This window comes from Callorhinus ursinus, unplaced genomic scaffold (assembly GCF_003265705.2).
Source record: "Callorhinus ursinus isolate GAN/ISIS: 27379988/994484 unplaced genomic scaffold, GSC_fseal_2.0 scaffold1, whole genome shotgun sequence".
In the NCBI taxonomy this organism is placed as follows: domain Eukaryota; kingdom Metazoa; phylum Chordata; class Mammalia; order Carnivora; family Otariidae; genus Callorhinus; species Callorhinus ursinus.
In genome coordinates this window covers 117,306,880-117,334,251 of record NW_027397063.1, presented here as the reverse complement: position 1 = coordinate 117,334,251, position 27,372 = coordinate 117,306,880, and the positions used below count along the sequence as shown (strand labels likewise).

At 46.8% G+C, this 27,372-nt stretch overlaps 1 long non-coding RNA gene across 2 annotated transcripts; it reads left to right on the top strand.

The window, feature by feature from the left end:
* Positions 1-583: 583 nt before the first annotated feature.
* On the top strand, positions 584-25,892 carry LOC141370929 (uncharacterized). Of its 2 annotated transcripts, XR_012375443.1 has the most exons (4): positions 15,549-15,858; positions 19,258-19,347; positions 20,658-20,738; positions 25,739-25,892. It is a non-coding gene; the product is annotated as an uncharacterized lncRNA (long non-coding RNA). The 2 variants fall into 2 exon arrangements; XR_012375436.1 differs by lacking the exons at positions 15,549-15,858; positions 20,658-20,738 and adding an exon at positions 584-778.
* The last annotated feature ends 1,480 nt before the right edge of the window (positions 25,893-27,372 follow it).

Genomic DNA, 27,372 nt, shown 5'->3' with positions numbered 1-27,372 from the left:
CTCTTCTAGAATTGAGCTAATTTACATTTTAAAAGGATGACTGTGGTTGCTACATGGATAGGATTGCCAGATTTAGCAAATAAAATTTAATCATGTCCAGTTAAATTTGCATTTCAGATAAATGAATAATTTCTAAGTAGAAATGTATCCCATATAGTATCTGTGACATCTTTATACTAAAAAATGATTTATTGTTTGTCTGAAATGCAAATTTAACAGAGTGTCCTGTATTTTATTTGGCAATCCTATACATGGAGAAAGATTAGGGCAAGAGGTGAAAGCTGGATCAGCTAGGGTGTTGCAATAAACCAGGCAAGAAATGAGGGTGGTTCAGACCGAGGTGAGGGGTAGTGATGGTGAGAAGCTGTTGGTTGGATTCTAGTACATAGGGTCCCCCGTGTATTCTCTCTCTTTCTCTTTCTCAGGCCTTTTCTGTGAACTAGTTTGATTCATTTTGCAACCAAAACTTGGGAGGATGTGGGTGGGGGCCATTTGGCATAGGGGAAGGATGTGGGTTTAACCACAAGTTTCATATAGTTTTAGAGAATCCATGAAAATAGAATTAGTCACTCAAAGGTAGAAAGGAGCCAAAGGCCAGTGACAATCCTGAAAGAGCTCCTTCGCTTCCTGCTCAGGAACACAGTGATCAGCCCCTGGGGAGATGGGAAAACACATTGACAAGACACTTCCTTTTTGGTTTCTTCTCCTTAGCTTGGCTCTAGTGGACACCTCTTGGCACGAAGAAGAGTAGAAGATGGCCTATGGGGGAATGGTGACAGTAAGTGGATCTTTGTATTCAGTATTTTTGTTCGGTACTCACATTTTTTGTTTGGAGCCAGTATGCTGAGAATGTTCTTAGAGAACAGGCCAACCTCTTCTGGATTGTTGGAGTTGGAGGAGGGGAAGGCCCCTACAATGTGTGCTAAGTTCTAGGTGTGTTACTCACAACAAGCCAGAGCCAGACATTATCACCTTCTTTTCATGGTGAGGGACTAGCATAGAAAAGTTCAGCAATTTTTCAGAAAAACTCACCAATTTTCCATCATCATTACTTGTTGAATCCAACAAAAATCACTTCAGTGCTAATGAACTGAGAGCTTGAGAGGAGAAGATATGGCAGCTGTATGGTTTCTATTCCATGAAGTTTCAGACCAAGTGTTTGGTCAACAGGAGACCCACATAAACATAATCCTTACCAGCTGGCTTCCCTCCCTGCCTGCCTTCTGCTTCATTCCTTCCATTGTTCAGCAAAAGTATATTGAGCATCTTCTACATGCCAGTTATGTGCAAGGCCCAAGGATTCATTGGTAAACAAAAACCAATCTGTGAAGCTGAGGTTTGAGGGAAGAGGATAGTTCATCAGGTCAGGGGTGAGAGATGGGGAAACTGTTTGGTGAGGAAAGCTAGTGCAAATGCTCTGTGGCAGGAGGGAGTGTGGATAATACCAGGGTGCAGAAGAAGGCTGGAGAGGAGACAAGCAGATGAAGGATGCTGTGTGAGGGTGTCCAGCAGGTCATGCTTAAGGACTTCAGTTTTTATCCCAAGAGCCAGGAGATGCCATGGAAGCACTTTACGCAGGACTGTGACATGATTAGCTTTGCGTTTTGAAGATATAAAACCCAAATGTCTGTCATTAGAGAACTGGTTAGATCAGTTAGGATACATCCATGTGGGGAATACCAGGCATCTCTTCAAAAGAATGAATATAATAGCATGATCTCTAAAAATATTGTTTAAAAATAGGACGTACAGAACACTGTGCATTGTATACTATCATTTGTGTGGGAAATACATGTATATAAAGTTGATTCTTGTTATTAATGGTAGTTATGTTCTATAAAGTTGCCGCAAACACTGAATTTAGCAGATACTAAACTGTTGCTCCCAAGAGAAATACAAGGTTAGGTTCCTGCCAACCTTGGTCACAACATTTTCATCAATTGACCAACACATATATAACCTGATTTTATGTGTTTTTGCTTAAAAACATCTTATTTAATATATACTGTTGATTTATAAGCGTTGAACTCACAGCCAACAGCACTAGGGCTCATGCCTGAAAGAGGCTCATCCAGCACATGTATTTTCTCCAGAAGACACATCATAGCCCGCCTGCTTGTAGCAGCACCAGACGACACTTTAGCGCTGCAATTGCAGGCCATTTCAAACAGCAAAATCATCAACAAAAAGCACAAAAATGTGAAAAACATGACACTGAATAGACTGTAAAAAGGACAGTTATTTATAGTATGAGAGCCGAAACCAGAAGGCAGAACGCTGCCTCGTTTGACCTCAGCTGAGAACCTGTGTTGGGCAACTCAAATCTTTCACATCTCTGTAAAAGTCTGCAGAGGACTGTGGACGTGCTTGAATATTGCTGTCGGGGTTAAAGTTTATCAAGTAGGTGAATTTGCAAATAGGGAACCTGTGAATATGAATGTCAGCTTTTTAGGGAAAATAATCTCAAACTTAGACATACATTGCAAAAATAAAAAAATAATACAAGAATATTCATCAATACTTTACCCAGATTCACCTATTGTTAACATTTTACCCCATTTGCTTTATGATTTATGCCCTCTGTCCACCTCTCATATACAAACACACACACACCCGTTTTTTTTCCCTGAATCATATGGGAGTAAGTTATATCCATAATGGCCCTTTACCCCTAAGTACAGCAGTATGGATTTTCTAATAAGGAATTCTCTTACACAGCCACAGTACACTTATACCAACTTTGATAACTTTGACACGAATACAATGCTTTTATCTAATCTACCAGCCTTCTTAATTCTGGAACACATTTACAGTCTTTCTTTGTGTTTTGTGACATTGATGCTTTATAACCACCACTTTTTAAAAAACAATATTTTGGGTTTATCTGATGCTTCCTTATAGTCTGGTTATGCATTCTCCCTCAGAACGCTGCATAGGTGATGACGTACAATATATTTGCACGTGGAGTATCTGTGGAGGGAAGCTAACGAAACTAGAGACAGGAACTGTCTTTGGAGAAGCCAACTGGGAGTCTGGAGGAGAGAATGGGGAAGGAGAGTGACTTTTCATTGTATACACTTATTTGCATTGTGTACTAGGTGTATGTGTAGTACCTTTTCAAAAACTAAATTTTTAAAAATCCTGGAAGGTCAGTGGGTCTAGTATTATCAGCCCCACCCCCCCGCATTTTCCATAGGGAGAAACAGGCTCAAAGAGGGTAAGTGAGCCGCAGGAAGCCTCCACTCTGGGCCCGTGGGCCCTATGGCGAGTGCCATGCCCGCTGTCCCTCGAACTGCTTCTCTGAAACTAGGCAGGTGCAGGTTGCAGTGAGTGCTGGAAGGGAGTGAGGAGACACCTGAGCTGAGTGCAGAGAGGTAGAAGTTAGCCTGTAACCAAGGGTCCCAGGACTAGGGGATGGAAGAAGGGAAGGGGAAGCAGGAAGGAGGGTATTTCAGACAGAAAGTGGCTTGGATCCAGAGGGTAGCAGGCTTGTAAGTGTACACACCTCCTCAGATCTGCAAAGAAAATGGGATCTTCCCTAGCAGACCCGCCCTATTGTGTAGTGAGGAAGCCTGGGCTTGCCTCTTAACAATAGACCGTCTCTTCCCACTCAACAGTCTCTTTTCAACTGGAGCGTTCCATCTACTTGGAGTTGAACTCCCTCATGTGGCTGGTTTCCATAGACTCTTGGAAAACACTGAGCTCTGTCCCTTTCCTTTCCTCTCCTCAAGACGTCATCTGGCTATCTGGGTAAATAAGGACCCTTACCATATCCACTGAAGTGGGGACCCTAGTATCCTTGGATCCTCTGGACCTCTGCTGTGACGAGAGGGGCATCGGCTCCTGTCAGTTAACATGAGAGATGAGACTGGTCCCATATGGCTTCCTGGGGCAATGTGCTGCCAGGGCCAGCAACATAATTTGCAGGATTCAGGGTAAAATAAAAACGCAGGATCCCCTTGTTCAAAAAGCAGGAAAAAAGGTACTACTACAGGTACTAAAATATTAAAGTGTTCCTTTTTCTTTTAGGTCTCTCTCTTTACTTGTCATGGTGTTTTTTTATTTGCTATTTAATGACATTTTAAGTAAAGGAAAATTGAAATTTCATACTATTAGTATGACCTTTACCATTCATCTTTATATTGTGCAATGCCAGTTTTAAACACAAAATCTGAAAGCATTTAACTCTTATGCAAAATCGTAGGAATTATACAATTTATATTTTATAGATTGGGCATGCATTTGTATTTTACTCATACCTTAGAGTGGAAACATTGTACAAAACCAGCACTTCAGTTTTACCTCTTGATGTGATCACATTGTACCAACATTCTCTACCTTCACCTCACTGACTAGTAAAGAGGGGCTGAATGTCAAATGAACTACGGGTTTCCCTATCTTTTATCTGTCATCATTTTCAATGTGAGTGATTGACTAATACAGGGAAGTTACACAAGTAAATAAGGATACAATAGGTCCTTGGTCCTTTGTGTTTCTTAGAATGCCACTGCCTTCTTTCTGCATTTCAAACAAGTTCTGGTTCGGATGGAAAGCGTGTCCTCTTGGAGCTGTCAGCTCCTGTTTACTCAGACATGGACATAACATGCTTACCTTGTCCTTGCTTGGAATCTTGCTGAAATCCCACACATTGTGCGTGCACTGGAAATCTGTGCTCCCAGTACATTGCAAACACTATATGCATATGCAAATTGGTGGCAAGGAAGAAAAAGCACGCATATTGCACATCCTACATAAAACCAATTAAAAATTCAAAACAGGAAGAGCAAAGAATTAAATTAATGCTTGCATGGAGGCCCAATCAGAAGATTGTGGGGATCTGAGCACACGATAAGCGTTTTATGAAAGATGTGTAGCAGGCATGACCTATGTTGTATTAGAACAGGGTCTGCAAGGACTGATGTCACACATATCACACATATCTCCTCTGCTCATGTACACGCTCTGTTGTCCCACTGAATTTCGCTTACAAAATACAAGTTCAAAGACAACGTTATTCAGAATTTCAAATTGGTGATAGTCCATCTTTAAAATAAGTGTGGACTCTTCTGAGTGAGGGGCTTTAGGCAATCGCACAGGCCACACGTCCAGAAAGCTGGGTGCAGGGAGGGCTGCCCACTTCTGCTTCCTCCCTGCTGGGTGTGGTGGATAGAATGGTTCAGCTTCAGTAGCCACCTTGGGACCGTGTGTGTGTTCTAAGCCAAGATTAAATTGTGCATTTTTAAGCTACTATAAAGCCAAACCTAATCCTATCTGATATAGCACCTTTGTGTCCCTTCACCTGGGATACCAGAACTTCTGGATCCCTTGCAAGCCACTTGGAAGCCATGAGGAGCCAGAGATGGGACCTCTGGCTCTAATATCCAGCTATCCAGCTAACTCCCTCTGTGGCTGCTGAGCCATTTTTCTGTGCCACGTCTGAAGTGCCTTCCTGTGGTGTTTGCCTTGGATGACAGGTTGTCAAACTATATGGCCCATGGGCTAGCCACCTGTCTAATAAATAGAAATTTTAGGGGTGCCTGGGTGACTCAGTTAAGCATCTGTCTCTTCATTTCGGCCCAGGTCATGGTCTCAGGGTTGTGAGATGGTTCTCCACATTGGGCTCCGCACTGGGCAGGGAGCCTGCTTAAGATTCTCTCTCTCCCTCTCCCTCTGCCCCTCCCTTCCCTCCACTTGCGCATGCTCTTGTGTGTGCGTGCTCTCTCTCAAAAAAGTTTTACTAGAACACAGCCACACTTACTCTTGTAGATATTGTCCGCGGCTACTTTGGGGCTATACTAGCAGAGTTGAATAGGTCCAAGATAGCAGTTACTTTTGGCCTTGGAAGATTTCACTAGGAATGCCATTGCTTCCCCTGCCCCCCCCCCCCCCCCCCCCCCCCCCCCCGCCTTCCCCGCCCCACCACCACGGTCCATCTAACCCTGAGGGTTTCACCACCTTCCTCCTCTTTTTCCTCTTACAATCCTTCAGGCCAGAGACTCAGGCTTTCCAACTGGTATGCTGGTAAGTATTTAACAGTGGGCTCTCTGGGAGGACAAAAAGCCCTCATGTATAGTGTGTGACCATATCTGTGGTGTAAATATTCCCACTATGGCTAATTTCAGGCTAACAAAACGCCAATGAGGAGTTGGAAAGAGAGGAAGACAATCAGCCCCAGGGAGCAGTTAAATACAGTTCCAATATATCACTGCAGCCACTTCCTTTACATCTGGCCTGGGCTCTTACCCCAGTTTTACGTTTAATGGAACCCTAAACTCTAATCAGCCAGGCCTGGCTTGTGCTATACTAATTACAGCTGAAGGAATTTAGAGAATTTCGTTTCCTGGCTTTCAGCATGATTTCCCCCTCTACTTTGTGAAGGTTTGTAATATTTACATTCTGTTCTGTTCATTTCGTTGCATGTTTTGTCTACAGATTGAGTCTAAGATATTAAACCCCATATAAATCACATTACTTAACATATAATTACAATGTTTTAATTGTGTAAATATTGTTTGCTGCAGAATCAAGCAGTGTGACTGGAGCTCTTAAGAACAAAACAGCCTTAGATTACTAAACGTTTGTAGGTCAAAGGAGGATGTTCCAGGCATCAAAGTTCAAACTAGTATGGGTTCATTTTCTTTCTATGTTTATATTGCTTCTTATACTCAGCTTCCACTTTTTAAAACAAATCTCACATATTTCTTTTTAGATTACTTTGTTTTAGTGGGACATCGTCCTGAGTGATTTCTTCAAAGACTGTGCACGAATGGTAAATTTTCTGCTCTCTGGATTTCTGAAAATGTCTTTATTGTATCTTCACTTTGGGTAGTAATTTTGCTAGCTATAGAATTGCAGATTCAAATTAATTTTCCTGCAAGATCTGATGTCAGGCTGAATCTCGTTTCATCATATATAAGCTGGTTTTTCTTTCTGGAAGTTTTTATGATTTTTCTTTTTATGCTTTTAGTTCTGAAATTTTATCCAAGTGCATTTATTTATTTATTTAGTTTTAAAGATTTTATTTATTTGACAGAGAGACACAGCGAGAGAGGGAACACAAGCAGGGGGAGTGGAAGAGGGAGAAGCAGGCTTCCCGTGGAGCAGGGAGCCCGGTGCGGGGCTCGATTCCAGGACCCCGGGGCCACGACGCGAGCGGAGGGCAGACACCTAACACTGAGCCACCCAGGCACCCCTATCCAAGTGCATTTAAATGTGATATTTCTTTCGTACCCTCATTGGCCCTCTGTGGGTCCCTCAAAAACACAAAACTAAAATAAAACATGTATTTGGTTTAATGTCAAAATGTATTATGAGGAAAACAAAGATGGCAAGAATACCACCACCCAGATAACTCCAGTTAACAATTTTAAAGCATAAAATAATACAATATCATGCAAAGAGTGAAAACAGTTCTGTTTTACTTAACAAAATCCGCTTTCCCTCATTCCACTTGTAGCTGTAGCATCATGGATCTAACCAGTACCTTGTTGATGGACATTTCAAGTTTTACATCGCCATAAACAATAGTGCAGTAAACACCGTTGAACTGTTACTGGTATCTTGACATGCTTTAATGAATATATGCAAGGAAGAAATTCCTAGTAGTGACATTGCTGGAATAGTGAGCAAAGACATTTTATTTATTTATTTATTTTCAAAGGTTTCATTTATTTATTTATTTGAGAGAGAGAGAGGGAGGAGGAGCAGAGGGTGAGGGACAAGCAGACTCCCCGCTGAGCGCGGAGTCAGATCCAACGAACCTGAGATCATGACCTGAGCATGACCAACAGTCAGACGCTTAACCTACTGAGCCACCCAGGTGCCCGGAGTAAGGATATTTTAAATTTTGATCATATTTTGCCAGTTTCCCCCACAAAATGTTTGCATTCTCAATAATATCCAAGTGTCTCATTCACTTACTAATACTAGGTATTATCCAGCTTTCTAAGTATCGCCAGTTGGGATAAGCGAAAACATTGGTGTTTTCCTATGTATTTCCTCAGCTGAATGTCTGGCTTAGGATTGTTTCCCGTGTTTATCGGCCATCTGAATTTCTTTTCCTTAATTCCCCATTCATGTTCCTGGCCTCTGTGGACCCTTGCTTGGATGATTTGTGTTTTTCTTTGCATGAGGAGAATGTCCTTTGGTTATTTCCTCAACCGTCTCCTCCTGTTGTCTTGTCTTTCTCCTGCATCCAGACATCTAGATTTGTTCTTGTGTCATTTTATTTTTATCTCGTATGTTCCATCTGTTGGTTTTTACTCTGTTTTAAAGGAAATGTTTTTCAACGTTACTTTCCACATTCAGCTTGTGTTTAAAAATTTTCCATTATTACTTTTCAAAAATTGAAGTAGTGCATAGGTTATTTTATAAATAAAATGTGGCTTTCTGGTTTACTGATAGCACTCTCCAGCAGTTTCTTGCTCCTGATACCCTTTCCTAAACCTTTTAGCTATTTTTTTTCCTGGTATGTACTTCTGTATTTCTCAACTCTAGATATTATCTTCCGACTTCGTATTATAGAAGGGGAACGATTAGCACTAATACCATCTCCCTGCCCCCACCGCAGTTCTCTCCATCCTGCTGTGATTGCTATGACCAATTTTTTCGTTAAATTATTAGTTACTTTTGGGGGGATAAATATATGAGTATAGTTTATGGCTGAGCCAAGGAGTTCATTATGGTTATGTTTTCTTTGTCTCTTTTTCCCCTGAATTTAATAATTACCTTTAAAAAAGATTTGGCTTAGTTTTATACGTCCCTTTAACTAAAGCCTTCTAAACCCTCCGAAAGGAATTGTAAAAGACTTGAATTTGGACGAGCCCTTTTCCGTGGATTGGCTCCTTCCTTTGTTTTTCTCCTTCTTGAGGTTTGAGGACAGAGCCAGGAAAGACAGGACCCATGTGTCAGGGAGAGGAGAGAGGCAGGAAAAGCCTGGGGGCCTGGGAATGGAAAAACAGATCCACAGCAATCCCGGACTTGGAGCGTTAGGACTCTGTTGTCTAACCTCAGAATGTCTCCCCAGAAACATTTTCAACGGTGCGTGGTTCCCAGCCTGTCTCCCACCCTAGCGCATCTCCAGGCTGAACGGCTGTCTTGAATCTTTGCAGGAGAGGCATAATTTTGAAGCAGTGTTACTTTCCGAACTAGCAAGAAAGCAGAGACATTGAAACACCAACAATTTTGCATTTATCTTAAAGGGTGATGCTGGGGCCCAGAGAGAATACCTGATGGTTCCTGCTTGGTGAAGGCAAAAGTGGGCCAAAGGCAGACCCTCAATGCCACTGGCCGGGCAAATGAGGTAAGACGGGTGGGGGAGAAAAAAAGCCCAAGTCAAGAGAAGGGGAGGCTTCAGCCTGGGCAAGAGACTGCCCTGACCTCAGCACCCATCCTTCTCTGCCCCTAATCTTGTGAACCCTGCCCCGCTCATAGTAGGTGTTTAAGAAGTACTTTAAGCAGGAAGTACTGTAAGCTCAGTGTGCCCCTCAAGGGTGTTAAGATGAATATCCATAAATCAGAGGTAATTTAAGGGCAGGATGCGGAGCACAGGAACAAATGGTCCATGCCTTTTGATCTTTCAGTTCATCTGGACAAATGTGTAAATTCTTCCAGACGGTGGAAGGACTGAGAGTCCCACAGGGGCCCGACCAGGTGTTGGCAGATCCTGTGTACCTCTCTGGGCCACCAGCTCCTCTCTCCTTCTCCATTAGCAAACCTAGGTGAGGCCCGCATTCCCTTCTGAAGGTGGCAAAGAGAAAGCTGGAGAACACTCCGAGGTTACTAGCTTTTCATAGAACTGGATTTCAGTTGGAGGGAGTCCCAGTGATGAAGCAGGGGTTGAGAGAGTGCCCCTCATGCATTTTTCTGGCTTATTCTGGACTATGCATGCAGGCCCAAGCACATTCTACAGAGCTGAATGATGCCATACCTCTGTCAGGCCACCTGAGTAGAAAAATCCTTACTCTGCCAGGGCCTGGCTTTGTGCACTTCTAATTATTCTGTTCTGGTGACTGCAGGGAACACAATGATTAGTCCGCAGACCACCAGTCTAGACTTGCCCCTCACCATCCCCACTGGGTAAGAACCAGCACTGGTCTGTCTCTATATGAAAGTGTCTTGTGATGGGTGTTTGTTCAATTTCGTCAACTCTGCCCAGCACATTGTAGATGATCGATAAGTGATTGTTGTTTGAGTTAATAAACTCTTTTTTTTTTAAGATTTATTTATTTATTTTTTGAGAGAGTGAGAATGAGAGAGAGAGAGAGAGAGAGCACATGAGAAGGGGGAGGGTCAGAGGGAGAAGCAGGCTCCCCGCTGAGCAGGGAGCCCGATGCGGGACTCGATCCCGGGACTCCAGGATCATGACCTGAGCCGAAGGCAGTTGCTTAACCAACTGAGCCACCCAGGCGCCCTGAGTTAATAAACTCTTATCCTCTCTCAGAGTTTAATAATTCTGCAGTGTGATTACAGGACTAAGTGACACTGGCTTCCCTTTTGTCACCACGGCTCCCTTCTAGGATATGCACTGAGCATCTCCCACAGCCCGCTGCCTTTCTACTGTGTCCGTGCTGTGCACCTACATGCACACCTGCAGGCACACACACATAGGCTCACGCTGCCCGCACCTATTCTGGACACGTTCACTGCTCATCGATACCTATTAGCGCAGAAACACATGTGTTCCTGCTTAGGATCTCTCACTCTCCCTCCAAGGCTGTGCCTAGAGACATTTTCCAGGTGCTTTTAGATGTCTAGAGGCATCAGTATCAATCATCGTGACTACCGTCATAGTGCAAGTCCTTCCTAGGTACTGAGCACCATGTACTAGTTTTCATTCATCATCTCATTTACCCCCTAGTGGCAGCTCTAAGAAGTAGGTCCGCTTATCCCATTTTAACGCCGAGAACACTAAGACTCACAGAAGTTAATCTGCCTGGGGCCACACGGATGAGTCCAGCTAGAAACCCGGGTCTTTCCCACCCAGCTCTCTGCAAATAACCATGATACTTGACCATCAAGGTGAGGGTCTGGCAAGTCTTAAAGCAGGAGGGATGCTGAGGGTCTGAGGCATGGTGCATCCTGGCCACCAGGGGCTGCTGTTTCCCCACGATGGCTCCTGGAGCCTGGCTCCCATCCCCCCACAAACCTCAAGAATGCAGTCCAAGCTTGGACCAGAGAGCCTAAGGGAGTCCCCCAAACTCTGTGGGCCGGCCCCACCTTACCACGGGCCTCAACACGATCTTTAGGCTGCCAAAACCCCAATCCAACAAAAGGGAGCACGAGGAGGTTGTCAATGACTGCAGATGCCAAAGTAGAAGTCTAAACTGGAACATGAGATTGTTCTGCCTGCCAGAACGTCTTCCAGGGGTAGGGGTCTGCCTGCCTGGTTTTCAGGGGCTTGACTAATGGCTGGGTCCTCCTCCTGAGAGAGGAAGGCTGGCTCCCAGGGTGGGCCCCTGGGGGAGCAGGATCCAGTTAGGTCAGCCGTCTCCAACTTGGGTATGCAAGATGATGTTGGAGGCACAGGAGGAAAACACTAGAACTTTTATGTATGCATTTATATTTTCAATCTGAAAATAAGAATACAGTTTCACTAATATTTGATATCCAGACTGGTGCCGCCTTGGCTCCCTCATTGGGTCATATGTCCAGTAGTCCTGTATTAACAAAGAATGAGTGGTGCTCTGAAGAAAGAGTGGGGCACTGTCTAGGACCCAGTATGGTTTATGTGTTCCTGGTGGACTGGACTTATAGAGTGTATTCCATAATCTAACTAAAGTAATCCCTTTGGCACAGACAAGTAGATGTTACAGATTCCTCTGAAGAAACCAAGGTTTGAAGTTAATACTAACAGTACCTGCATGAGTGAGCCAGAGACAGATCAGTGACTGAGCTGTCACTTCTTCTCCTCATCTGAGCTCTTAGCCGCATGGTGACATAAAAACAATGATAGTCGGAACAGATCTGACATGACACAAATCTCCTAATTTCAAGCCTGTCAAAACTTTTGAAGTTATAGCTATTATCACTTATGATGAGCCTTGCTACAATATCAAAAAGAACTGCCTTATATCAATAGCAGCTAGTGATAGGAGGGCAACTACATGATATACCAGGGTGCAAGCAAAAACATGTTTGGAGGCTGAGGTGCAGGTTGGAAGAGCTTGGCGATCGCTGGTGTGTGTGGCTACCCACAGGTCAGCCTTCCTGTCCTGACAATTCTTAGATAAGGGCCAGAACGCTGGGTTTGGTGAAGATTATTGCTGACACTGCTCAGGTGCCAGACATTGGAACTATGAGCCTTTGCGATTTGGTTCAGATTCCAATGGAGGCATTTTAAATCGGGTGGTTTTTGTTTGCTTCTGGTCTGCCTCATATGTGTCCAATTCCTGTAACAGGAGGGGGAAGAAGAGGAGGAGAGGGGGAGGTGGTAGCCCTTTGTTGGGTGTCCTTCCTCTGTGCTCACTGGACTATGTCTATTTTGTGGGACTCCCAAGGGTCCACCCTGGTTTTCCCAAGGGTGTGCCTCTTAGCCCCACTCCCTGCATGCTTCCTTTCAAGGATACATTAAAAAAAAAATCTTATGGGATTTGTCCAAACCTTGCGAGAGGGAGAGTTCATTCTAAGTGGACTTACTGAGAACAGAGGTTAGTTCACCTGTATCAGTTCTTGTCCAAGAGCAGTCCAAAGACCAAAGGCATCAGGATTCCTTAGGACAGTTTTTAAACATGCAGATTCCTGGGCCCTACTTGAGACCTCCCCACTCAGAATCTGTGAGTGAAATACATTTTAAACAAACCCTTCCCCCGCAACCCCCACTAACTGGTGATTCTGAAGCACGCTCACATTTAAGAACTATTACTCTATATAACGATACTTTGGGAAACTACAGTTTTTCAAAGAGTTTATTACTTCAACTCATTTTTCTTAATATGGGATAGGTAGGGCTTATAGCCTTCTCTTGATTTTAAGCACAAAAATGGAGTGAGACTTAGAGAGGGATCAGCCATTCACTGAAATGTACCAGAGGGTACACGTGCTGGACACATATGTCGTGGGGGGGGGGTGAGATGACAGTCCACACATCAGTGAAGAGAGCCCTGGCCCACAGCAGCTCCATGGCAAGGGGTACGTTTCCTTTTCTTTCTTTCTTTTTTCTCTTTCTTTCTTTCTTTCTTTTTTTTTTTTTTTTAAGATTTTATCCATTTATTTGTCAGAGAGAGAAAGCACAAGCAGGGGAAGCTACAGGCAGATGGAGAAGCAGGCTTTCCACAGAGCAGGGAACCCAATGGCGGGGCTTGACCCCAGGACACTGGGAGCATGACCTGAGCTGAAGGCAGATGCTTAACCGACTGAGACACCCAGGTGCCCCAAGGGGGTACATTTCTGAAGCAAATTCATCCCTGAGACCAGCTCCCTGCTTGGGCCCAGTGGAAATGATAATCCCACTTATCTTTACCAAGTGACCTCAGAACTCAAGGCTTAAAGGCTAGCCAATCTAACCACAATCTAGCCAATCCATGGAGATTTTTTAGCAAAAAGTCAGCACAATGGCATGTTGGTCTCAGAATACTAAAGAGGACTCTGGAGTAGAGGCCATAGTTAGAGCTTCCTCTTCCAGCAGAGCCTTCCCCCTGCCCCGTATCCCCTGGCCAGTCCCAGCTCTTTCAGGACTTCACTGGAGAACAGCCCCTCCCGGAAGACCGATCGTGCCCACACTCTGCCCCAGCCTGGCCCGGCACCCCTTCCCAGTCCTCTCACAGCACCCTGGGCCTGCCTCTATCTTGTTGCTTATCATACTGTGCTTCATAGGCCAGGTTGGGTGTCTGCCTCCCCCAGTGGGCAGTGTCTCCAGGAGGGTAGGGCCTGGGTTCAGTAACTGTCTGTAAAATGAATGCTCATCACTGGGGCCTCTCTTGCAGCTAGCTTGAGTAGGCTGCCAGTTAGGAAAGGACCTCTGCCTTTTCCTCCTCTAAGAGTCTGAGAAACCAACCGAGCAAGGTTGGCTAACTCTCAAGCCTGGCCACCAGTCCAGCTCTCCTGACTCCCCACCCTTTCCTGCAGCTGAGCCAAATGAGAGTTTGGCTTCTGCTTTCCCACCTTTCCTGGCAACATTCACAACCCTCCCTGATGAGGGTGAGCAATGCAAGTTCCAGGCATGCCTTGCTTGATTGCTGGCTTCCCAGTTGTCACTTGAACCACAGGGTGAGTCCCTAACTGGTGGTGGGATGATAAACATGCAAATTTCTGTAGGCAAAGTGTCAGGCTGCAGCTTCTTTCCCACTCGGAAAGATACATGTCAACAAACTGAGAAAATGGGTGAAAACCATTTTCAAACCATACCTTCCCAGCACTGTCCAACATTCCCAGTAAGCAGGTATCTGGGGAGCTAGCTGCCTGCCCCCTCATGCAGAAATAAGTAAACAGTACACACTCCCTCCTGCAGAAGTAAGTAAACAGACCACAGCCCAGCCCTGGTCTTGGGTAAAAGCACTTCTTTAGTTACTCCTGTCAGTGGTGTTTAATGCTGGATGTGATGTATGCTGGAGTGGTGTATGAATGCCGTGATGTGAGTGGTTTCTACACCAAGGTGGAAACCATCACCCAGGGGGAGATTTCAATTTTCTTGGGCTTCAACTGCCATCAGTAGCAGTGACCTCCGCTAAGGGACAATGCTGCTTTTCTCCACTGGGGGCCAATGTGCAGACCTACACACCTGCTTGGCCCATTTTTTCACAGCGTCCACCTAAAGCCACAGGGACTAGGGACAGGCTGCACTTCCTTCCCCGCAGAGCTGCAGGAAAAGTCACTGTGTGGGCCCTGGGTTACTGGCCCAGGATGAGGTTTGCAGCTCCTTCATCGAGGTCTCTGGTCCCAAGGTATCTGTGGGTAGGACATGACATACAAGGGTGGGGGGTTCCTGCAGATGTGCCAGAGCGCTGGCGAAGATCAAGGCCAGCAACCTGGGTATAGAATGGGAAGCCAGGAGAGGAAGTAGCCTTGGAGTTGGGATTTTGCTGTTAGGGCCCCGGGGAGCCACTGGTTTTCGCCTGATTTGACTGGCAACAAGTAAAAAACAAAAACAATAGCGGAGTAGCGAGGTTGCCGAAGTGGAAGCCACAACAGGCGCCCTGGAGTCCTAATATAGTGCCCGGAAGGTGGAAGCTTCCCGGGGAAGAGGGAAGAGAACATTCTCAGACCCATTAGGGCCGGCTGCGTGCCGCTGGAGAGCGGGGGAGGAAATGCGGTGGGCGGGAGCCAGGGGCAGGGAGTGGAGGGTCCGGACGCCTGCTCACCTCCGGCTGCCCCACCGCCAGGGGGCGCCCTCACGGGCTGGGGCCAGGCGCTCCGGCGGGCGGGGCCTGGGGGCGGGACCGGGGGCGGGCGGGGTGGGGCGGGGGCCCTGGCTGCGCTCCCGTAGCGGCCGGAGGAATGCGGCCTTTGGCTCGTCCCCTGTCCGCATTCCTGCCGGCCCTGGAATGTGAACAGCGTGTTCGCTACGCGCCCTGAACGCACAAGTTCGGTCCCCTCCCGTCGGAGAACGCCAGACAGCGGCTTCTGCGGAGAGGCCCCGTCTCTGCCACCGCACCAAACCAGCAGCACGTCCGGGTGGAGGATAGGGCCCTGAGAGCTGTCAGGCCCCCGGGCAGGGGTTTTGAGACCAGGTGTGGTTTAGAAAAGGAGGGAAACCACAAGCCATCTACTGAGGCACCGAGAAGGAGACGGGACCGACCCTCTCTACCACCAGCCTTAAGGGGCACAGAACTCAGACTCTAGGATGTCTTTAGGGCATGTTGCGGATGGCAAGGCCTGGAGAGAGGAAGGTGATCCAGTCGGGGAGTGACTGAATACCCAAGAGTAAGCATTTCATTCATTCGACAAATAGTGAGCCTCTGCTCTGTGTTTGTCCCTGAGCTAAATTCTGGGGACACAGAGGTGGATAAGGCATCTCCTGACCTTGAGGAGCTGCCATTCTGATCCTGGAGACAATTGCTGAAACACGCAGGGGAACACAGAGGAATAACCCAGATTGGGGTGGAGATCCAGGAGGTCTTCCCAGGGGAAGCTGCAAAAGGACCTGAAAGGCCAATAGGAGTTGGCCCCAAAGAGGGTGAAGGGTGTTCTAGACAGGGGGAATCTTGCATGCGGAGGCCAGGGGAACAGAATGGCTCCCAAGCAGAGTCTGGGCTTGCCTTCCCTGAAAGTGCCTCCCAGATGACCAGCTGAGTTACAGCAAGGATCAGTGTCCACCTCAGTCTGCCTGGTACCGGTTGGTTTATGGAGCGCTATTCTGCAGGAGGCCATCCAAGAGGATTGGGACTCTGCGTGCTGCCTAGAAGTATTATGGAGACTGAGAAATAAGACCCCTAAAGCATCTGGCACGAAGCCTAGTACCTAATCGGTGCTCAATAAACATTGGCTGGTCTTGGGGCGCCTGGGTGGCTCAGTTGGTTGGGCGGCTGCCTTCGGCTCAGGTCATGATCCTGGAGTCCCGGGATCTAGTCCCGCATCGGGGTCCCTGCTCAACAGGGAGCCTGCTTCTCCCTCTGACCCTCCCCCCTCTCATATACTCTCTCTCTCTGTCTCTCAAATAGGTGAATGGATCTTTAAAAACAAAACAAAACAAAAAAAACATTGGCTGGTCTTTCAGCACCTTGCTTAATTCACTGACTCCTCTTCCCTTCAAGGCAACCGTTTCTGCCTCTGAAATGGGCAGTGGTCCTCCAGCCCTTCATTTCTGAGGAGGTGCCTGGCCAAGGGGTGGACACTGCAGGTCTGGTCAGGGAACTTCCTGTTTTCTTGTCCTTCCCCGGTTGAGGAGGGGGAGCATGCGGGAGATAAGACAGGTGTGGCTGGCCGTGATGAAGGCCCCAGAATATATCTGGGGAAACTGGTGCTGCAGGTGTGGAGGGTTGGGAGTGGAGAAGGGCCTCCCCTGGAGGTGCAATGTGGGAAGGTGACCCTTGGCTGAGCATAGGATGAACAAAGCAAGGAGGGTCAGGGCCAAGAAGGTTGGACTTGGACAGCAGTCCAGGGAAGGGGTGATAAAGCCTGATAGGAGCTGAAGGAGGGGAGGACAGAAAGCAGCGCTGGGAGGTAGAGACTGAGGAGGGAGATGAGACCTGCAGGGTGGGGCCAGGGCTCCAAATCCACTGCCAGATCTTCACCTTGGGTGGGTCAGGATGGATTTGCATGCACATGGGACGCTGCAGGGGATCATAGCCTATACGTCCCAAACATCCCTGAGTGATAGAACAGGAGTGTTTACTTGCAGAAATTCCTTATCAGCCCCCCCCCCCCCCCCCCCCCGGCCTCAGGATTGCCCTGGGACCTAAATTCTTCTGTACAGAGGAAAAGTGCAGGCCTTGGAATGGCCTCTCCAGCATTGTTCCTTGGCAAACACAGGAAGATGGGTTTCCTTTAGTTTTGTGGTGCTGACATCTGAATCCGGACCTCTTCCCCAGCCTTTGGGGTGGGGGCAGGGAAGCAGAGGACCAGGCAGACCATGGAAAATAAATAGCCACCTCTGCTCCTCTGACTTAGTTCATGTTCTTAGAATTTCCTCTCTTGGATTCTGGCTTTGTTATTTTAGAGTTCCGTGCATTGGTTTAGGGCTGGGAAAATCCCTTACTGCTGTTGCTATGGAGAGACAGCTCCACACTGGAGCACTGACTTGGTGCCCCAAGAGAAGTGGCCCAGCCAGTGGGCCTGCAGCCCAGTGTCCAAGGGAGCTCCTGAGTCAGCCCGTGTGAAGGAGGCTCTTGGGGCTGGGTGTGGGTGTCTCTGCGTGAGCATGTGCTAGTCCCACAGTGGGGATGTGGCAGTGTTTTGGTTCCAGCTGTCTGGGCCAGAGCCAGGCCAGACTAGTGATGGCTCCATTGGGAAATGGTGGGGACCTCCAAAGGGGGCTCCAGGTGGGCCTGTGCAGTGCATACCCCGAGAGAACTCGCTGGCCCACCAGAGAGCTGTCCCACGCCCACGTGACTCAGGCCGTCTCCTCTCCAGGGCTCTGTGTGGTGGACACGTGGGCTTCCCTGTGCATCGGGGCTTGTACCTCTCCCACTCCTCTCTTGACACTCCCCATAAGAATGATCATCACGGTGCTTCCTTCCTCCACCAATTCATTTGTGCATTCACTCATTCAACAAATATAGCTATGTGCCTACCAGGTGTCGGGCACTGCACTGGGTGCTTGGAGATACAGACAAATGAACAGGAAACATTGGAACAATCTTAGGATCCCAACCAACTGAGCCACCCAGGCGCCCTGGAACAATCTTAGGATCCCAACAATTTAGTGATACAAAGTATGGACTGCTCATCATGTGGCGTAGGCCTGGGACCAGGGTGAAGCCAGTGAGGTTCTTGCCTTGGGTGCAGAACATAACAGGTGCCAAAACCCACCAGAGTCAAGAGACATGATATCTTAACAGGTAAAATCAGTCCATGGTGAACAAAAGAGCAAGATTTTAAATAAAGAGAGGATCTGTCACAGTTCTACACTAGTCGGTTGGGGCCAGAGAGAAAGCAAACATCAGTGCTACCGATCCTGTGTTCCGAATTGAATATAGCACTGACAGACTATCAGACAAGCATTAAAACATGTCATGGAGGTTAGCTTATTGGCATAGAAAGAAGCTCATGGCATACAGTATTGAGTGAAAAATAGGCAGTTACAGAACCATATATAAAGTACAGTCCTATTAAAAATATGTTCAGATATTGGAAGTTAAAAGAGCATAACCTGAGACATGAACAGCTCTTTTCTCTCCTTTATGGCCTACTTTTTGTCTTGTCTGTGTTTCCTGGTTATTTTAACAGCGAACCTATAATACTGTATGCTTTTCTTAAAGACATTTTAAAAACAACCCCAAGAGAATTACAGCAGAGCATGCTAGTCTGAACAGCAGAGCTAATCGCGGGCTTTCTGACTTGTAAGAGCCTGGAGGACTCCCCGGATCCACCCCTTCTCAAGGCTGGCGAGGGGGAAGGCCCGGGACGGCCCCTCCTACTTTATAGATGAGAAAGGCAAAGCCCAGTGAGGTGAGGGGAGTCAGAGAAGAGCACCCATTTGGGGCGAGGTGGAACTGGCTTTTGCCTGCAGTCTGTCTGCTAGAATCCACAACACCCTTAGCATGACGTGCTAGCATCTTGCTTCCCAGCTTCTTCTAGGCTGAGCTTCTCACTCTCTATTCTTCGTGCTCAGTTGCTCTCCATTGATCGACCTCTTTCATGGGTGCTTTTCTCTTTCTACAGAGCAGACATCCCGGAAGAAAACCTGTAAGAACTATCTGGGTAGATGTGACTGGCCCCTGTCTGGGCCATCAGCTGATGACAAGTGGCCTGGTGAGTGACTGAGTGAAGGAATGAGAGAGTATTTCCAATGTTATGTTTTCTCTCTGACCTCCCTCCCCCCACCCCACCCCGGGCAGACTGGCATGAATCATAAGCAATTCTCTAAAGCCCCCATCTGCCTGGAAGTGCCTAGTGGTATTTCCCGGAGTTCAGAAGCCATTGGCCCTGCATGCCAGTAGGCTAAGCTATTCCCCACCCAGCCACAAACCTGTTGCCCGTCCCCTGGCGAAGGCACTGAGAATAGTGTTCCAGGCAGATGTGCCGCCTCTGGAAGCTGGGGCCATTCTGGGATGATGCTCACACAAGCCTCGGAACTGAGACCCTCCCGAATGCCCTCTCTGTGACTTAGTAGGCTTACCATCTTAAGCATCATGCCGGTGGGGACCAACATAGAGACCCTTTCTCTCCTGAGAGATGGGTTCCCAGGCTCTAGCCCACCCTTAGCAGCGTGTGGTTTCTGCTTGTCTGTTGAATGCGGCAAAGCAAGAGTGCCCTTCTTTGTAAGTGTGGGTGTGGCGGATTGCATTTCCCAAAGACAGCCCTGACGGTATTTTCCTTGCCACTATAACTATGGCTGTGTAACTAAGTCATGGCCAGTGGCATGTCAGTGGGATCAGCATGTGGAAATTTCTGGGGAGTTCCTTTCAAAGGGAGGTGGAGTGCCCTTCTTGTCCCCTTCTCCATCCTGCTATTTGTAATACAAGATGATGGCTGGAGCTCTAGCAGCCTTCTTGGATCATGAAGACTTGGGGCGGGGGGAAAGCTCTGACAAATAACCGGAAACCCAGATGCTGTGAAAGAAAAGATGAACACATTTAACTAGATTAAAATTTTAAACTTTTTGTGGCAGAAGATAACACAAAGATGGCAGATAAAGAGAAGTGGAAACTGTATTTGCAAAGCAGTACAAAGGGTGCAAAGAACATCTACAAATTGCTTTCCCCAGACAAGAAGAAGATAAATGACCCAGTGGAAATACTGGCAATTTATGGGAGAGCAATTCCATATATATATATATGGAATTGCTAGTAGTGAAACGGTTAGGGCAGTTTGAAAAACAATGAAAAGGATTGGTAATACCTATTGCTAGTGGGCCTGCAGAGAAAAGAGATAGTTACATACATTGGTGATAGAAACGTGCATTTTTATAGCCCTTAAAAAATCAATCTGGCAACATCAATGAAAATTATTATATAAGGTTAATAATTTTATGTATTGTAACTTGTATAAATTATGTGTGTATGAGTATATTTTGATCACCAATCCATTCTTTATCATCTGTCCTTAAATACCTATCCAAGATAATGATAATTACTGCAGCATTGTCCAGCGTGTCCAAACTTGGAATCCAAGTGAATGTCCACTCATCAGCAGATGGCTGAGTAAGTTATAGTGCATATTTCCATTTCTAGGAATATTAGACAGCCATTAAAAAGAAGGAACCAGAGCTATATCAGTGGTAAATTTTCATTAGCTATTGATAAGTAAGAAAAGCAAGAGGAAGAAAAACATATACAGTATTTAGCTAAAACAGTGATTTAAAAACCTATGTTTTTGTTCGTTTGGGTCCTCCAGGAATCAGTCACCAGAATGGGATCCAACTAGCAAGAGGTTTATTGGGGAAAACGCCCATTGGTAAACAATGGGGAGTTTGCTAGAGGAGGCTGAGAGAGTCAGGCAGAGAACCACAGTGCTGTTCTAAGAAAGTTTCTGCAACTTGGATAGGGAGTCCTTGAACACAAGTCCCAGGTTCTTGGAGTCCTGTGTCCTGGGAACAGGCCTGCCTTCCTGTCCCTGCCCTGCTCAGTCACTGGCTGGGGAGGCCTGGCCTCAGTGCAAACCCTACAGAAAGAGGTCCAAGAATTGTATTCTGCTACGTAGTCACACATATGGGTGTGCTTGTTTATGTGTGTGTGTATCTACATATGGATATAAGTGTGTATATGTATGTGTACATCTGTTTGTATACCTGTATATAGAGTCATAGAGACAAGTATATGGAAGGATATGCACTAGGTTGCTACCTGGGTAATGGGCTGGCAAGGCTTCCTACACACACACACACACACACACACACACACACACACACACACACACGAAAAGAAGAAAAATTTGCGCTAAAACCCCCTTAAATTCCAGACTTACTTTCAACTGCCTATATCCGAAGAAGCATGTCAATGGTAACGCAGCTGAAGAATGAATTCCCGGGTCTCCCCCAGTCCTGCGCTGACCCGGCTCCATTCTTCCCACAGCCCTCCCCGCTCTGACTCCCACTGTCCGTGCCTTGTTGTCTTCCTGCCGGAGCCCTTTAGGCCCCTTTCTTCACTCCAGGCGTTCTGGAATCTCACCACCACTTGTCTTGCCGTGGGTCTTTTTTTTTTTTTTTAATTATTTATTTATTTGACATAGAGAGAGAGACAGAGTGAGCACAAGCAGGGGGAGTGGCAGGCAGAGGCAGAGGGAGAAGCAGGATCCCCACAGAGAAGGGGGAGCCCGATGCGGGACTCGATCCCAGGACTCCGGGATCATGACCTGAGCCGAAGGCAGTCGCTTAACCAACTGAGCCACCCAGGCGCCCCTTGCCGTGGGTCTTTCCTCCTTTATTGTTCTAGCTACTTGACAGGCACTTAGCTGATGTCCTTTGGTCCGGGGCCATTTTCCTGTGATATTTTTACATATCATTTCCTCCTGCTCCTTCCCTCTGTGCTGGCTTTCCATGCGGAGGGCCTTCTGATTAACCTTCTGAGTTTTCACATCTTTTCTCCCCTGTCCTTTCTCTTTTTATTCTTCTCTCTGGATGCTTTTTCTCACCGCCCAACCTTTCCATTAAGTCTTTTCTGTTTTTATTTTAGAATCACGTTTCATTTCTAAGAGTTTTTTTTTCTCCTCTGCCTTAAAAAAATACAATTCTGATCTAGTTTCGTGGAGGCCATTTTCTCACCTCTCTGAAGATGTTATTGAGTTTTTTTTGACGTTTTCTTTTACTCTATGCATTACCCGTTGTCTGCTTTTATTCTCTTTCTGTGTTGTGCTTTCTGTCTTTTGTGTTGGGGGTTTTCTCCAGGGATAGGTGACTCTGACATATCTGTTCATAATTCAAGAGGGGAGCTAAGAAAGTCTAACTAGAAACTCTGTGTGCTTAGGTAGAGCTGTGCTTCACTGGAGGGTGGTAAGAAGACCCAGGGCTTGGTTTGGGGGGTCTGTTTCTCTGAAGCCATCCAGTTTCTTCTGAGGATGGTATGGTCCCCTGGTCCACGTGGGTAGGGCAGGCGTCACTGGGTGGCTGGCTGGCGGTGGTTGGGGTTGTGGGGGAAAGGAGTTGGTAGGTTTGCCCTTCACATGTTGACTCTCACTCAATCCCCGGTTTTCAGTGCTGAGTCGTCTGCCTCCCCACCCTGTTGTGCATGTTGCTCCTATATCTAGCATCCCTTGGGTTTAACTTCTCAACAGTCTCCTCTGGATGACGGACCTAAGATAGCCTGCTGCCCAGTTTGTGAGGGAGGCAGGGTGTAACTGCTCCTGCTTTCTACTCTAACACCTTCCACCGCGCCTGTGTCCTGATTCCTCAGTCTCTTGGGTGTGACGGGCAGGCTTCTCGTGGGTAGCCCCACTGGACTGGCACTTGGCATTCAGCTTGCCCATCTACCACTTACTTTTCTTCTTTTATTATGCATGAACACCTTTCATCTCTTAATTTCTCCTCCCTCCCTCATCTGGCTAAGTGTCCTTGTCGGATTATGTATGTATTTTTGGGTCATCATATATACGTGTTATAATTTATTAATTATATATTGATATAATATATTATAATTATATAATATATAATTTATATATAATATATATGATATAATATATATATTATTCTGCAATTTGCTTTCTTCACTCAACACTAGGTCGTGGCATTATTCTTACCAGCACATTCAGGTCTATCCACCCCCTGGACTTATCTAGCTATCCCCCTGTCACGTTGACATGAGGCTTGTCCTGAATTTTCCACCCTTGAAAATAGGGTTGCTGGGAAAACTTCTTGTGCATCCTCCGTGGGATTGATGTTTCGTGCACCCTGCTCTCCACCCTGACCCTCAGTCCACGGGGACCCTGCCACTCCCAGCTGGATCTGATGCGCTCGCATGGGGTCTCTGTGGGGAGGGGTGCGAGGAGGAGTCTGGAGGCTGGCTCCCGCCCTTCCGGAAGGAAAGGTGTGCAGGAGGATCCCGGTCAGAGAACCTGGCTTCCCGGCCAATCGGCCCATCGGAGTGCCCGCCATTGAGTCACTCTCATTATCTCTACTTTTGTAGGGAGGAGACCTTGCCACTGCGCCCGGGGCAGCGTGGTGAGTCAGAGAGGAGGCTCTGGTCCCACAGCCCCCACCCTCCAGTCCTGCTTCCCAGGCACCTGGCACAGAGATGCCATTAAGAGGGTGTTCAGGCTTTAAGAGGACCTGGTGGCCTGGGCTGAGGAGGTCTCAGGGTATTGATTTATTTGTCAAATAAGTAAGATAGCCACAGACTCTTTAAATTCTTGGATTCAAATACAGTAAAATTGCCCCTCACATTCCTGTTGCACAGCCAGGCAGCCCCTTTTATTAGAGGCAACTGGCACTAGTTTCTTGTGCATCAAGAGATATTTTAATGAAAAAAAAAAAGGGAATAAAGGTCCATACTTCCTTATCTGGAACCCCTTGGGGCAGGTGTTTTTGGGAATTTAGAGGTCAAGGAGTATACAAACCCCAACAGAGTCTGTAATAAAACAAGCTAATATTTCTGCACCAAGTAGGTTAAATAAAGCCATAATCAGCCTTAAGTGACTTCAGGTCAGTTCAGGTTTTCTACCAAATGTGTTCGTGCCAAATTTATTTTTTTTAAAAACCACTTTGGTTTTTTTTAGAGATTTTCATAGTTGAAAAGAGAATTGAAAATAGAAAATTTCCTAATTGTGGATAAGGCAATGTGGACTTGTGTTGATGCTATTCCTTATTTAAAAACTTCTGGTAATGTTCTCTACACACTGGATCAGTGCTAAAGAGCTTCTTTGCCATTATTTGGCATCCACATAGTATTGAATTATACATAATTAATTTAACCTGTTTAGGGATATTTGGACTATTTCCAGTTTTCCCCAGTTGCATCAGTGCTGCAACGAATAACATGGTACACTCATTTAGCACATGTGCAAGTGTATCTGTAGGATACATTCCTAGCAGTGGCATTGCTGGGTCAATTAATAATAATGATAATTAACATTTGCATGGCATTTACTAAGAGCTGGGAACTACGGTAAGTGCTTCACAATAATTAATGTATTTTAATCTTCAAAAGAATCTCCAGAGGTAGGTACTACTATCATCCCATGAAGAAAAGTGAGGCAGGGAGGAGTCAGGTGACCTGGACAGCTGGGATTTAGACCACGATGCTTTGGCTCCAGTCTGTTCTCTGAACCATTATGTTTTCCTGCCTTTTGAAGGTCATGGGAATTTGTAACTGAGAGGGCTGTCACTAAGTCGTCTTCCATCCAGCTTTACCGAATTCACATTCCCACCTGTGAGTGTGCTTGTTTCCCCACCAACACTGTGCTGAATCAAACTTTTTGATATTTGCCAATCTGATAGGTGAAAAATGGTATCTCTGTGTAGTCTTAACTTGAATTTCTTTTACAGTGAGTCAGGTTTAGCATCTCTTCACCTAAGGGCCATTTGTATTTCCTGTTCCATAATAAGCCATCCATTCATACCTTTTGCTCATTTTTCTGTTTGGTTACATCTGTGACTTATGTTGAGCTTTTTCTATCTTAGGAAGATGAGTCTTGGTGATTCAAGTCATACAGATTTTCTCGCAGGTAGCAGTGAGTTTTGGGTAGAGTACTGTGAGGAGATAAATGAAGGGAAGGGCTTCAGTGTTGGGAAGTAGAGGGAGGGAAAAGATAGACAGGATCCTTGGAGACAGGTGCCCTTTGTCCAGTGACGCAGGAGGGAAGGAAGGTGATGGATGGAGAGAGTGAAGGGGATCCCTTATGGACATGGGACATGGGGCTCATGCACACCAGGTGTGGCCCACTCAGCCTGGAGGCTGGGAGAGGATGGGCTCCATGGCAGACAGGAAGATTTCTCTCCAAGAAAGGACTGCCCAGCTGCAAAGCCATGGTCAACTGGCAGCCTACAGCTGTGGGTTCCTGCAGGGTCCACTTAGCTTTCAGACCAAATTTATGCTCTTCTTGGGGTGGCCTTGGCCAATAACTGAGCAAGGTGGTGGTACAAGAACCCAGCAGTTTCCACATTTCCACCCATCACTGGACTCCTCTAGCAGTCCCTGGTGGACTGGCAGAGATGTCAGGTCTCATGGCAGTCTGCAGGCTCCAACCCCGTTTTTTCCCTCTTCTTTCACAGGGGTTACCTCCTCCACCCCGTAAGTCAACTTGAACTACTAACTTCCTCTCAGCACCAGCTTCCTGGAAAATGCAAGCAGCCCAGACTTCTAAAACCTTTTGGTAAAAATTGACATTAAGGAGCCATTTCTCTGTTTTAAATAGTCACTAAAATATATTTCATATTGTTTGAGTCTAGCTAAAGATTTGTTTGTTTGTTTTCTATGTGGTTGTGACTGTAAATGTCCTTGGCCTTGGACATAAGTAGAAATGTTGGCCTGAGAGTAAAGGCAGCTGAGTGTGGCACTGCCAATATCTGGGGGACTCCTGATCTCAGTTCAGAGGCTGGAGGAGCCAGTGGAGTGGACGGTTTGAGTCTGGGGGTGACTGCCCAGGTGGGCTGGGACCTCTGGAGGGGTCTCTTGGGTAAGGTATGTGGGACCACCTCCAGTGCTGGCCCCAGGCCTGAGAACACACCTGAAGGCATGGGGCCCAGAAAGATCTTCCCTGGCAGCCACAGGGGGACCTGACTATGCCAACATTTGCCCACAGCCTTTCTCTGGCCCAGTCACCTGCTGTCATGCCCTGACTGATGTCTACCCTTACGTGTCACCAGAGGGACCCCATCATACCACCTCCTGGTCTTACGCTTTGGATGGTGAATCCCAGAGTCCACCCCCCTAGCTTGTGATTCAAGGTCGATCCTACACTGGCTCTGGTCCTCCTTTTCAGCCTCTTTTATCTACTCCCAACCTTTATCCTCTTCCTTCCACACTCACAGGATCACTGGCCATTCTGAGAACACAGTAAGCACTGTGCCCTCTGCTAGTGTCTCTGCTTGGACCACCTTCCTATTTCTCTCTACTCCTCAAGGCCTAGATGGTATATCATCTCCTCAGATGTGATGTATTGGGCAGGGAGGGCGGGAGGTAGAGAGGAAATTAAAAGTGTGGGCTCAGTTCTTCAAGTTTCCTTAAGGAACTGCAATAAATATTCCAAGGGCTCTTCATTGGAAAGCACCCCATCCCTGCAGCACCCTGTGGAAATGCCATGGCCTTGGAGAAGCTCGGTGCAGAGACTGGGCCGCGCGAGGGCAGGTCTGTATCGTTACATGTACACTCCTGGAAGACAGCCTACCAGGCATTTTTTTGGCCTTTCTTCCTGCAGCCATTCCCATCCCCTGCTGCCCACCATACTCACCTCTGTGACCACCATCACTGATCAACATTAAAACCACTAACTTGTATCAGACATTCTTTCAACTCTCTCACCAAGATTGCCTGAAGTGTTGAAATACAATAGTATGTAACTGAGCCCCAAAATACTTATGAAGCAACTCCTACAGGCAGTGAGTGGTGGTAGGTGATAGGTCGGTGGGTTACAAGGAAACATAACCTACCACAGAGTACTTGCCCCATGGGCACTGGTTACCGCATTTGTACACAAGGCAACTGGTCAACCGATGGCTATGCATGGGAAGTGACAGAGGTCCTAGGGAACAGGGGACCTCAGGACCTCAGAGGATGTGCTCACTGCAGCTGCCACAGCCAGGAAGGGCTTGCCGCAGGACGGGGTGGGGGGAGGGGCGGGGATTGGGGTGGGTTTTGAAGAATGGCAGCAATTTGAGAGACTAGAGAGCAAGGAGGGCCTCTAGGG